This window comes from Chelonia mydas, chromosome 5 (genome assembly GCF_015237465.2).
Source record: "Chelonia mydas isolate rCheMyd1 chromosome 5, rCheMyd1.pri.v2, whole genome shotgun sequence".
Taxonomy (NCBI): domain Eukaryota; kingdom Metazoa; phylum Chordata; order Testudines; family Cheloniidae; genus Chelonia; species Chelonia mydas.
In genome coordinates, this window is record NC_051245.2 from 119,515,507 (window position 1) to 119,527,297 (window position 11,791).

Sequence of the window (11,791 nt, forward strand, 5' to 3'; positions counted from 1 at the left end):
GTAGTACATACAGGGCAGATGAGGCCCAGGGAAATTACATGGCTTGGCTAGTCTCACATGTGTCTCTGATCACCAAAGTAATAAACTCATTTATTTTCCACTAAACCAAAGGGAAATCAGTTTTGAGATCTATGTACTTGGTTATGCCATCTCTAAAACAGAGCTACTAACACAAGCCGCGTTTGTTGTGTTCCTTGGGATCTGAAGACTGAAGTGCTATTTTGTTATTAAGTCTATATTGCAGCGAGTAAAATGGAAACACAGCTCAGGCGAAAGAATTTCCATGAGTTGCACTTGGTGGTAATTTGTTAGGTCTTTGAACCAAGAGACCTATGTCTAACTTGAGGATTTTCCTTTACAAAAGCAACTCCAGTTTGTTCCTGCACTTTTATCAAACTATTTTCCAATTAATATACCTGGTTCAGGAGTAATGCCCAATGGTTCCCAAGATCATACTTAGGTACAAGATTGACTGACTATCTACATTGTGATAGCCAATTAATTTAGCCTCAGATGTCTTGGAGGAATGTCAGCCAGCCCTGCTGATTTGTTAGTTTGATATAGCACTTTCTTTGAACATCTCCTCCTTTGAGACCACAATCTCTTGCAGCACTTCATCTTTATTATCTGAAAAGTGTAAGTATGTCCCCCACCTTGTCTGTGGTTAGGTATGAATGATAAGTTGGCATGCTACTTTTCTCTTCATTAAAAATAGAAAGAGAAACGGTTACGTGATCTGCGGTGTTTTTCACATTCACTGAAAGCACTGCCTTCAGAACTTGACTCTCCCACTATACATTTAGCATATTTCAGATCAGAAAGTAAAACTGAAGGCGAGAAGCAGAGTCAAACCAAAGTTCTTTCCAAAGGAAAAAGAAGCAAGCTACCAGAGTGCAGAGGGTTTGTCTAAGATTTCTTGGCCTGAGTGAAATGATACTATTTGAAAAACTGGATTCTCGAACCAGGTGTGGACAATTATTTGAGCTCTGGGGAAATTAAGAGTTGAACAGGTGGCTGGGTCACTCTTGTAAAGTGCTCTCCTGTAATTTGGGTGAAATCTTCTTTTGCTCTGTTGATTCACTACACCTAGGACCAGAGTAAACCAGCAAGCAACCACCACAGGCCTTATGATGCTGTGCACCACCTCCTCTGGATCTTAACTATTTAGCCCCACCAGGCCAGAGATCATTGGACAGCAGTGAACGTACTTTGCAATAATCCTTTCTTTTAATGGAGCCAGCTCTTCAGTTCCTCTCTGATCGACCATGCTTGCTTTCCCTTAGGCCTGCCACTTTACTCCTGCTCACTGACAGGCTGCTCCACCACCATGCGGCTCCAATTTTCCTCCCTGTGCTGGCTTAGCTGCAGCTGTTAAACATGCTAGCCAACCAGCTGGTCACCTGACATCCCCTCCTCACCCCACCTATACAGCTGCCTCTCCAAAATGGCAGCCTAGATTCAGGCCTCAGGCGCTTACTGGTGATCATAGCCCTGCCTGCACTGGTCAGATACAGTTCCTAAGATCAGCTGTCCCCAGCCCACCGCCAAGCCTAGCCCTGGAGAGATTGTTCACTGTAAAGAATAAGTAAATAAATACCTACCATTACCTAATATTTTAGCAGTACTAACCACCTTACCCTCTCTATTTCACATGTTACTTTTTTGGGGAGCAAAGTGATAACCCCTTTTGAAGAGCACTGATGTTGTTACTCACTTGCTATTGCAATTCAAGATTAGAGGCAGTGAAATTGCAGACTCATTTCTCTCCCTACAATAGCGTCTAAAGACAAGTTCATTTTGTTTAAGTTAAAAAGAAAACCAGGGATACAGAATTTTAAAAACACTCAGAGCCAAATTCAGCTCTGGAGTATGTGGGTTAAACTTCCATTGCAGTCAGCACAGTTGTACCAATTTCCACCAGGTCTAGAATTGCCCCTCTCTGTGCCAAAGTTTTCAAATAACTCAATTTGATGTGTCTAACCTTTTACAATCAGGTCAGTAGCAGCATCCTGGTGTCGTGCTAATGGGCCAGCATCAAGTGTCATGTTGCTTACACACTCATCCGTCTAAGTGATTAATTCATTCTAGCTGAGCTGTAAATAATAGATTTCCTTTTTACCATTTTCTAATATAGCATTTTAGCTATTCTAAGATAGGAAAATATTTTTAGAATCTGTCCATTAAGATGTGCCAAGAGACATGAACCTGTGGATTAGAGATCAGTTCTGCAACTGGTCTACAAGAGCAGGAAGCCTAAAGGATCTATGCATGAAAAGCAAGGGATGGAACAGATGCCATTCAGGAAATGTGTAACCCATTCCAATCAGCCAGTTCGGATATGGAACTTTTCCAGGTTTGAAGTATGTTATAAATGCTGTCTCCTTCATGGTTATTTGGCATGGGGCAGGATAGGTGGGATGAGAGGGACAGATCATATACGCCAATCACAGAGCATATTTACATATAGTGTTTTTCATTAGTAGATGTCTAATTTGCCAAATCTAAGTGCTTGGCTATGCTATCTGTAACCCCAGCTCTAATCAGTAGATGACATTCACTTCCCAGAGCCAACAGCAGAATCTAGGAATCCTGATACCCAGCATTCCCCTGAGGTCTCAAAAATAGTTAGGTTACTCACTGGCAAAAAGTTCTGCCATGTCCCCTTTAGGGGCTGGTCCACAGAGGATAACATACACCTGAGAGCTGCTCCGGTACCTCAAGCACAGAGTTGTGTTATGGAGCAGAATGTCCTGGGTTCAAACCTTGATGAATACCCTGTGTGGAGAACAAACAGTAGGTGTTCATGCAGTTAGAGACAGTATCATGATTAAGGCTGTGAGTCAGTCACAGAGGTCATGGATTCTGTGATTTTTACGAGCCCTCCATGACTGCCTGAAAATTCCAATAATTTAGCCCTGCAGTGCTGGGGCTCTGGCTTCTATAAGTCTGTGATTTATTGTTTATTGCCCACATCCTGTCCATGACTTTTAATAAAAATACTAGAGCTGTCAATCAATCACAGTTAACTTACGCGATTAATTCAAAGTAATCACGATTAATCACACTGTTAAACAGCAGAATACCAATTGAAATTTATTAAATATTTTTGGATGTTTTTCTACATTTTCAAATATATTGATTTCTATCAAAACACAGAATACAAAGTGCTCACTTTATATTATTTTGATTACAAATATTTGCACTGTAAAAATGATAAAAGAAATGGTATTTTTCAATTCACCTCACACACTGTACTGTAGCGCAATCTCTTTGTCATCAAAGAAAATTTGCTGGCCTTTCTACGAGAGGAATGTGATGGGGTTCCAGTTCCCACAAACTCATCACCATGCTTTGCACTAATTGTCAGAGAGGTGTGAGGTTACTGAACCTAAAAAGTTACCCCAATGGTAAAATTAAGTGTCAAAGATATATGTAGGTTCATAAAACATCACAATAACCTATAACTTCTTGCCTACTTGGAAATTAACCATAGAAAATAGGTCGTTTGTTTTTAATAATTAAAAATATATAAACAGGTGCAAAAAAAGAAACTAGATTAGGTCAAACAAAAAAAGGGCCTACTGATATGATTCAAGGATTTTATTGAAATTATGCTCGCTAAAAACAAGATGTGGAGCTGGAAGTTAAATGAAACAAAATTGGGGTGTCAGATAACAGGCCTAATCAGCAGACAAAATAATGAGGATGAACTATGCTGCCTATTTTCCCCTTTGGGGGTTTCCTAAAAAGACTAAAACACCCAGCTCTTTCTCTCTCCTTTCCCACTTTGCATCCCAGCTCATCTTGTCTCCTCTTCCCTGATAGAAGAAGCAGACCAGACTGAAAGACTTTGGTCCAGAGAAGAAAGTGACTTGGCCTTGTTCTTGTCCAAAGAATTTTTCCCCCCACCTGAGAGTCCTGCAAATCATACCATCATAACGTCCAGTCCTCAGCCCATCAGTGATGATACCTACCTGCCAATGCGGCAAAGCCATGCAAGATCCAGTTCTGTTCCCTTCCTTTTATGTTTCTTTCCATCCCTTCCTTCCTCCTACCTCTCTTAGTTTTCACCAGATCCTGAAATCAACTGCACTGCATCAGCACAGTGAGAAAGAGATGACCACAATCCTGCTCTATCTGAGGATGTCCCTGACTGGAATGTGAATCTGGTACCATGCTCAACCTGCCAGCCAAAGTATCCATTTGTGACTAACCAGCTGTTCAGTGCTCTAAAGACATCAACAAAAGCTGTGTTTCCCCCTACCTTTTCTGTCCTCTCTCTCCTCCACATTGTGTCTGTTTGTTAAACACAGAATTGAGCACCCTTTGCACCCCAGGACTGAAAGTAAAATTAACCTTTTCAAAGAAGGTTTGTTTCCTTTTCAAGAAAAGGTTCTGAAAAAAGAGACCAATATTTTACCCCCAAAATGAGAGAGACTGAATGTTTTGATTGATTGTTTTGCGTTATCACTCAACCTGAGTTTCAGTATAAATGCTTGTTTTAACTTGTTTGTCCTTGTGTTCAATCAATAAAACTTTCAATTTGGGAATGAATGCTTTCTGATGTTTGCCAAGAAATCAAGTAAACAAAGGTCTCTGTAGAAAAAAGCCCAGGATCTCTTTGTATCGCTGTTTTTATGTTGGACAGTGAACGTTTAAGCACGTCTCTCTCTTTTGACCCTTGAGATTAATCCAACAGAGGCCAAGGGCTGCTTAGGCTGTGAAGACTGAACAGCCTCTGTTGTTACATAGAGGAAGTCCCTTCCCCTGATCAGGACTGAGGCATGCTGGCAGAGGTGTGCGTGCAGGAAGACTGCCCTGCTGTTGCTCTGTAAATAAACTGAGGACTGATCACCAGGGCTGCCAAGCCAATGCCTTTCCCCAGCACTAAATCTATACCATGTAAAAGCTGAAGCTTATGGTTGCATGCAAATAAACTCATTAAATATTTTGCACAAAATATCATATGGGGGCTGCACAAAATTGGGCAGCTAGAGACAAGTTTTGTGTTTTTTAAAGTACAAACAATCCATTCATATCTACCTACACGTTTTTCATTATCTCTCAGGGAGGCTTTCTTCCTCTCTGAAATCTAGGTTACCATCAATGCTTTCCATTTTTGTAACAGCAGGGCTCCTTCTCTTTCTAATTGCTCCTAGGTTAGAAGATTAGATAAAGGTGCATGCTGCAAGGGACAGAGGGGCATGGCCCAGCAGGAACCTTTAGAGAAGGTCACAGGGCAGGGTTCCCTCACCCTGAATCCCTCTCTGCAGACAGTTCTCAGGCTCACCTGTGGTAGGCTCAACACCAAGTGATTTATTCAGTGTGCTGTACAAATCCTTGTCCCTCCACAACATAGGCTTTTATCTTTTCCTGAGGCATGGAGGGGGTGGAGATCACACTCCCTGAGGTCCTGGGCTTCTCTAGCCCTTCCTTTCTCTCCTCCTTCCTCTTCCTGTCTCTTAAGTGTCCTCAGCTGACAAACTGATCACCTTGTTACTGGGTTAACTATCCAGTCCTTAACCAGTTATCACCTCAGTTTGGCCCAGGTGGGGGCGCTTGTCAAGCACACAGAGCAGAAAGTCAGTCTTGAGCTACTCACAGGGTCACAAAGAAACAGACTGACAAACCACAGGACACAGAAATTGCCGTGAGCATCAATATGCTCAGAAAGGTGTGATGACATTCATCCCCACTTTAAGAGGGGGAGTTTAACTTACCAACCTAAATGGCTATATTGGTTTCCAGCCATTTAATTAAAAAAAAAAAATCATAGCCTAGATAACTGTCCCCTCTGTCATTATTCTTGTTGGAGTCCCACTCTCAAAAACAATTCTAGTAAAGGGCATTCTGCTGTAAATGTCAGCGGTGCTGTCACCTCCCATTCCAGTCACTCTTTCAATGCCTGGGCTGATCTCTCTTTACATAACAGAAGAGAGGTGAAGCAGGAGACAGGGCTCATGGAATGTAAAAAGGCCTGCAACCCTTGCAGAGCAGAGGGCAAATAAAATAAATCCTGTGGGAGATTATTCACATCTGATCATTTAGGGAAAAGTTTGCAAGCCTCCCTAGTGAAATTTAGCAAGGAAAGGTGTGAAAGCATTTGGGTTGGTTTTTTTATCTCCATTTCAAAAGATTTTCTGCTAAAGTCCAAAAAGCTAGTTATGTTTTCAGAATTGTTAGAGCTATGCATGATTACCTCCTTATCCAAGGAAGTAATTATTCAGAGGGCCTGATTACAACCCATGAAAGAGTTTCGGCATCTGATTTATCAGTTCCACTAACAGAGTAAATTAATATTTGGCAAAACAAAAACAACAAGAGTTCCCGTTTTGCTTAGAATCTTCCCCCCCGCCATGAAGTCTCTCAGAGATTAGCCAAATTCACTTTCTTCACACTCACTAGATACCAGACGCTAACCTGGAAATTCTACCTGAAAAAAAAATAATAAAAACAGTTAGTAATCCAGATATTAAGACACACTGCTCAGTGTCTGGGAAAACAATATACTTCAGTGCTTTAAAAGCTAGATAAATCAATTAAGACACACTATTGTGCAGTGTAAGCTAAAAGCAATACACAGTGTATGTATCAGTTTAAGATAAAAATAGAACACACAAGATACACTTGTAGCACTGAAAGCTAAAATGATAAATCTTGCATATTTCATGTCAGATGCAAACAGTGTCAATGGAAAGTAAGAATAGGTGGAAGTTCTCATGCTGTGAACCACAGCATTTTAATTTTCTGATTAAAAACTCTGCCAGAAAATGCTGCGGATTAATCTAAACTGAAACTGTTCAGAAGTTAAGATCAGTTTCAATGAATCTCCCAATTTGGAAAAAAAAAAAAAAAGAAAGCGTTGAAACATTTTCTGAAATTGCCAAAGTGCCCTGTTTGGACTTTTTCAAAATGAAATAAAACAACTGTTTTACGTACTAGTTAATTTGTACTAAACCAAATTAAGAAGGTCAAAATAAAAAACAAAACATTTTGATGGACTCAATCCAAGATTTTTTTGGATGATTAATTTCTGAAAATTGAAACGGGGATTGTGTTCCAGTTTGGGGTGGGAATTTTTTTTTCTATTTATTAGACATCTCAAAAGTTCTCTGGGGATGGGAAAGCTATTCCCTGACCAACTCCACCATGGAATTTCAGGAGTGTTCAGAGGTGAAGTCTCAGGCTCTCAACTTTACAGTTATAGGACATGAACTACTCAAACTCAGTTGGCATGGAGCCAGAGACAACTCTTAGGGCTAGATTCACAGAGAAACTTAAGCAGTACACCATGTCTAATTTTCAGGCGCCTAGAAAGTCACTGGGATTCTCACAACCTGAGTCTGTGGCCTAGGCACTCTAAACCAGTGGTTCTCAAAGTCAGTCCACCGCTTGTTCAGGGAAAGCCACTGCCGGGCTGGACCGGTTTGTTTACCTGCCGCGTCCACAGGTTCAGCCGATCACAGCTCCCACTGGCCGCAGTTCGTCGCTCCAGGCCAATGGGGGCTGCAGGAAGGGCGGCCAGCACATCCTTCGGCCCGCACCGCTTCCCGCAGCCCTCATTGGCCTGGAGCAGCGAACCACGACCAGTGGGAGCCACGATTGGCCGAACCTGCGGACACGGCAGGTAAACAAACTAGTCCGGCCCTGCCAGGGGCTTTCCCTGAATAAGCAGCGGACTGGCTTTGAGAACCACTGATCTAAACAATGAATGGGGAGAGACAGGCACCTCACAAAAGCCAGCACACTATGTAGGTCCTTGCTTAAACTAACCAAGCTAAACCCTACCCATCTCGCAGAGATAGATGCCAAAATCCAGGGTGCCGGGAGGCACCTCCTCCGGCTTGGGATTCTCAGCTGTAAATCCTCTCTTGGCATCAGGCACCTAGGCCATTTTAGCAAGAGATGGGTGGGAAGGAGGAACAGCTCCCTCAAAACTTTTAGCCCAGTGGTTAGGGTACCCACCTACGATGTAAGAGGCACCCCGTTCACACACACACCCCATCTGAAGGGGAGAAAGGATTTGAATAGGGATCTGCCACCTCTCAGATGAATGCTCTAACCTCTGGGCCATGGGACATTCTGATGTGGGGCTCCCTCAGTCTTTCCTACTGAAGCTGTTTAGGCTCCTAAAATGGCAATGAAGTGCCTCAGCCCTTTTGTGACTCTGGCCCACAGAGCCTCTGAACATGTTAGCATCATATGTTGAAAATTAAGCTCAACCAGCTCATGAGATCTTGCATAAAGCCATGTAAGAGCCTGGTTTTCTTTGTATTGCGTGTGGCTTGGAAACAGGAAAAGGAATGCTTGAAAAGGCCAGCCAGCTTCCAACTAACCAAGACCTAGTTTCTTGTTAATGGCAGTGCTAGCAATGTATCCCAGTTGATAGCGAGCTATGGCATGAAGCATCCAAAGCTGCTCAAATCAGTATCCTTTCAAGCTGTAGTGATCGCTCCGGTGTCTCTAGGTGCTCACCATTTCTGAGGAAGTGGAGATCTCTGCCAGTTTGCCAGTAAAAAAAATATGATTAAGCACAACTGCCTAGCCAGTGAGTTACTAGCCCCAGAAGCAACCATATGCGGTTACTGTAGGTGTGGGAAGACACAAAGAGAATAATATTTAAAAATATTAATCTGGTTTTTAAAATCAGCCTGATCACTAATTGCTGGTGAATTTTATAAATATTAGAGACAACACTGTTAGCAAGAGAGGTGCAGAAGGGGAGCTGGGAACAAAAACTACAGCCATTTTAGGACTACACCAGAGTATACCATAGCATTTTTCTGTCATAAAAAAAAAAAAAAGCATTTATGCACCACCATCAGCTCACCTAGAATTCCCTTTGCTTCTGGACAATCGATTTTCCAGCAACTCCTCCAAACTGCATAATGTCCCATGCTTCTTTGAGCTGTGTTTGGCAGAGGCTGGACGGTTATTCTAAAGACCCTGTGCTCTCTGACCCTTTGCATAGTATCTTGCCTTTCCTTAGATTGTACATGCCTATCCATGGCTGATGAGGAGTAGCCTGACACTGAGTTGCCCCTAGAGACTGGGGGTTTGCACATTGTATCATTGCTATTGCAGGATTAGTCTCCAGCCAAGAGAAGAACTCCCAGACAATTCTGTGTCTCGTTTACAAAGGAAAAAATAAATCAGAGGCCATTGTGCCCACGCCAGTCCTGTTCACCTTGCAGTGTTCTCGTGAGGTTAAGGCATAGGCCAAAGAGATCACTTTCCAGATTTAAAAAAAACGCTCCTGCAAAGTGACTCCAAACACTACGGTAAGCAGCAAATCAAAACGTGAACGTGGTATTCATCCCATCCCTAGTCTCATTATATAATGCAATCTATTGTTCATGAGTGTTGGCTTCATAGTATTCACTGACACTGCAGGGACCCTTTTTTCCCCCCACTGCAGGATACGAGCAACTCCCATTGAAATTAATGGCGAATATTTATATTTCGCCGGAGTAGAATCAAACCCCAGGAGACCATCTTTGATGATTAGGTAAGAATCTGCTTCCTATGATCTCATCTGCATTAGGTGAATGCAGTGGAAACCTTTACGGGGAGGATGGAAAACAATTTTTTTCCCTTGGTTGAACTATGAGGTATTCTTAGCCAGGAGATTGATATAATGAAATCAGTGCTGAGGAGTGCTCCAAGGCTGCCTTTTACCTGTCTGCTAAAACAGGGCTGATTCTCCTCTCACTTCAGCCAGTTTTACACTGATGTTACTGCGTCAGGTTAGGGGACTCCTGACTTACACCAGTGTGAATTGGGCTCCTTGATCCTTACCAAATACACATAATTAAACTCACTACTATGGCATTACTTTGCTTAAATTATAACACTAGAGCAGCGGTTCCCAAACTTGTTCCACCGCTTGTGCAGGGAAAGCCCCTGGCGGGCCGGGCCAGTTTGTTTACCTGCTGCGCCTGCAGGTTCGGCCGATGGCAGCTCCCAGTGGCCTCGGTTCGCTGCTCCAGGCCAATGGGAGCTTCTGGAAGCGGCGCGGACCGAGGGACCTACTGGCCGCCGCTTCCAGCAGCTCCCACTGGCCTGAAGTGGCAAACTGCGGCCAGTGGGAGCCGCATCGGGCGAACCTGCAGCTGCGGCCGGTAAACAAACCGGCCCGGCCCGCCAGGGGCTTTCCCTGAACAAGCGGCAGAACAAGTTTGGGAACCGCTGCTCGAGAGTCATTGAACAGGTATTTCTGTTAGATAGCATTGCCGCTTCATCCATTCATCATAGCCTTTTACTAGCCTAATCATAACGTACAAGCTCGTTACCATGGTATTCAAGTTCCCTCAGAAGTTCTGAGAAAGGTTATTTCATTCATTTTCTTCGCTTTCTTATCTGAAGAACCTTAAACAGTTGCCACGCTTCTTTGCTGAGCACTCCTCAGTTTCTGTTTTGCACTGATAGATTTACTCAAGTTACCCATTCAGTGAAATCCTGCCTATAAATGCAGCTGCCATTCAACAATCTGCCTTGCAAAGAGGCACTGTGGTTCAATGGCTAGTGCACCGGACTTGGGAATCACAAGACACAAGCTCTATTCACAGCTTTGCTATGTGACCGTGGAAAACTACACGCATCCGATGAAGTGAGCTGTAGCTCACGAAAGCTTATGCTCAAATAAATTTGTTAGTCTCGAAGGTGCCACAAGTCCTCCTTTTCTTTTTGCGGATACAGACTAACACGACTGCTACTCTGAAATACGTCGCTACTGTTTCCCTTTATTTATTTCAGTTGTAAGCTCTTAAGGGCAGAGGTTGTCTTGCACTATGTTCTCCAGTGTGTAATACTATAGGGCACCAAGTCTCAGGTGAGGAACTGTCCTATAACAGTCCAGTCTGTGTGTGTCAGCCTTGGAGACATTCTGCAAGTAGTTTCTTGGCTTCTGCACTTGGCTGAAATGTTGGATATTGGTTGTTTGATAGTGGGGTGAAGATGGAGAAGAAAAAAAATCAAACCTTCAGAATACTGACCCAATATATATGTCCTGTCCCCAACAGTGAATTATAGGGATTACCTTCTTTTTAAACTATTTACGTCCCTTGACACAAGCAATGTAAAATAGTCAAGCCATCCTGCTGTATTGTAACATCCAAGAGAGAAAGAAGATAGACATTATCCCTGGATACTGTAAAACAGTGCTTCTCATATTGTTGAAAGTTGAACTGTTTCAGGAAAATGAACCAAATCACAAGCTTTCTCCTCAGTCCTGCCATGTGCTGAAGCCTACCCAAAATGAGCAGTCACTCAAATCTGGTTGACACTGGGAATTTACATCATCACAGCTACATCTCTCAAGGGTGTGAATAAGGAAGTGTTATTTACCGCTTCACATAACAGAAGAGCCAGGGGTCACGCAATGAAATTAATGGGCAGCAGATTTAAAACAAACCAACAAGTATTTTGTCACACAACGCACAGCCATCCTTTGGGATTTGTTGCCAGGAGATGTTGTGAAGGCCAAAAGTATAACTGGTTTCATAAAAGAATTAGCTACATTCATGGAGGATAGGTCCATCAATGGCTATTGGCCAAGATGGTCCAGGATGCAAAACTCCTCCCCCACACACACACACTTCATGCTCTGGGTGTCCCTTGCCTCTGACTGCCAGAAGCTGGGAGTGGATGACAGAGGATGGATCACCTGAAAATTGCCCTGTTCTGTTCATCCTTTTGAAGCAACTGGCAGTGGTCACTGTCAGAAGACAGGACACTGGACTAGATTGACCATTGGTCTGACCCAGTGTGGCCACGCTTATGGAAAACAATA

General features: G+C 43.0%; 1 long non-coding RNA gene across 1 annotated transcript; it reads right to left on the reverse strand.

Moving 5' to 3' along the window:
- Window positions 1–384: 384 nt before the first annotated feature.
- LOC122465878 lies at window positions 385–7,286 on the reverse strand. Its single transcript, XR_006291002.1, has 3 exons — window positions 5,291–7,286; window positions 3,242–3,388; window positions 385–2,775 (listed from the first exon to the last, which is right to left on the reverse strand). It is a non-coding gene; the product is annotated as an uncharacterized LOC122465878 (long non-coding RNA).
- Between the last annotated feature and the right edge of the window lie 4,505 nt (window positions 7,287–11,791).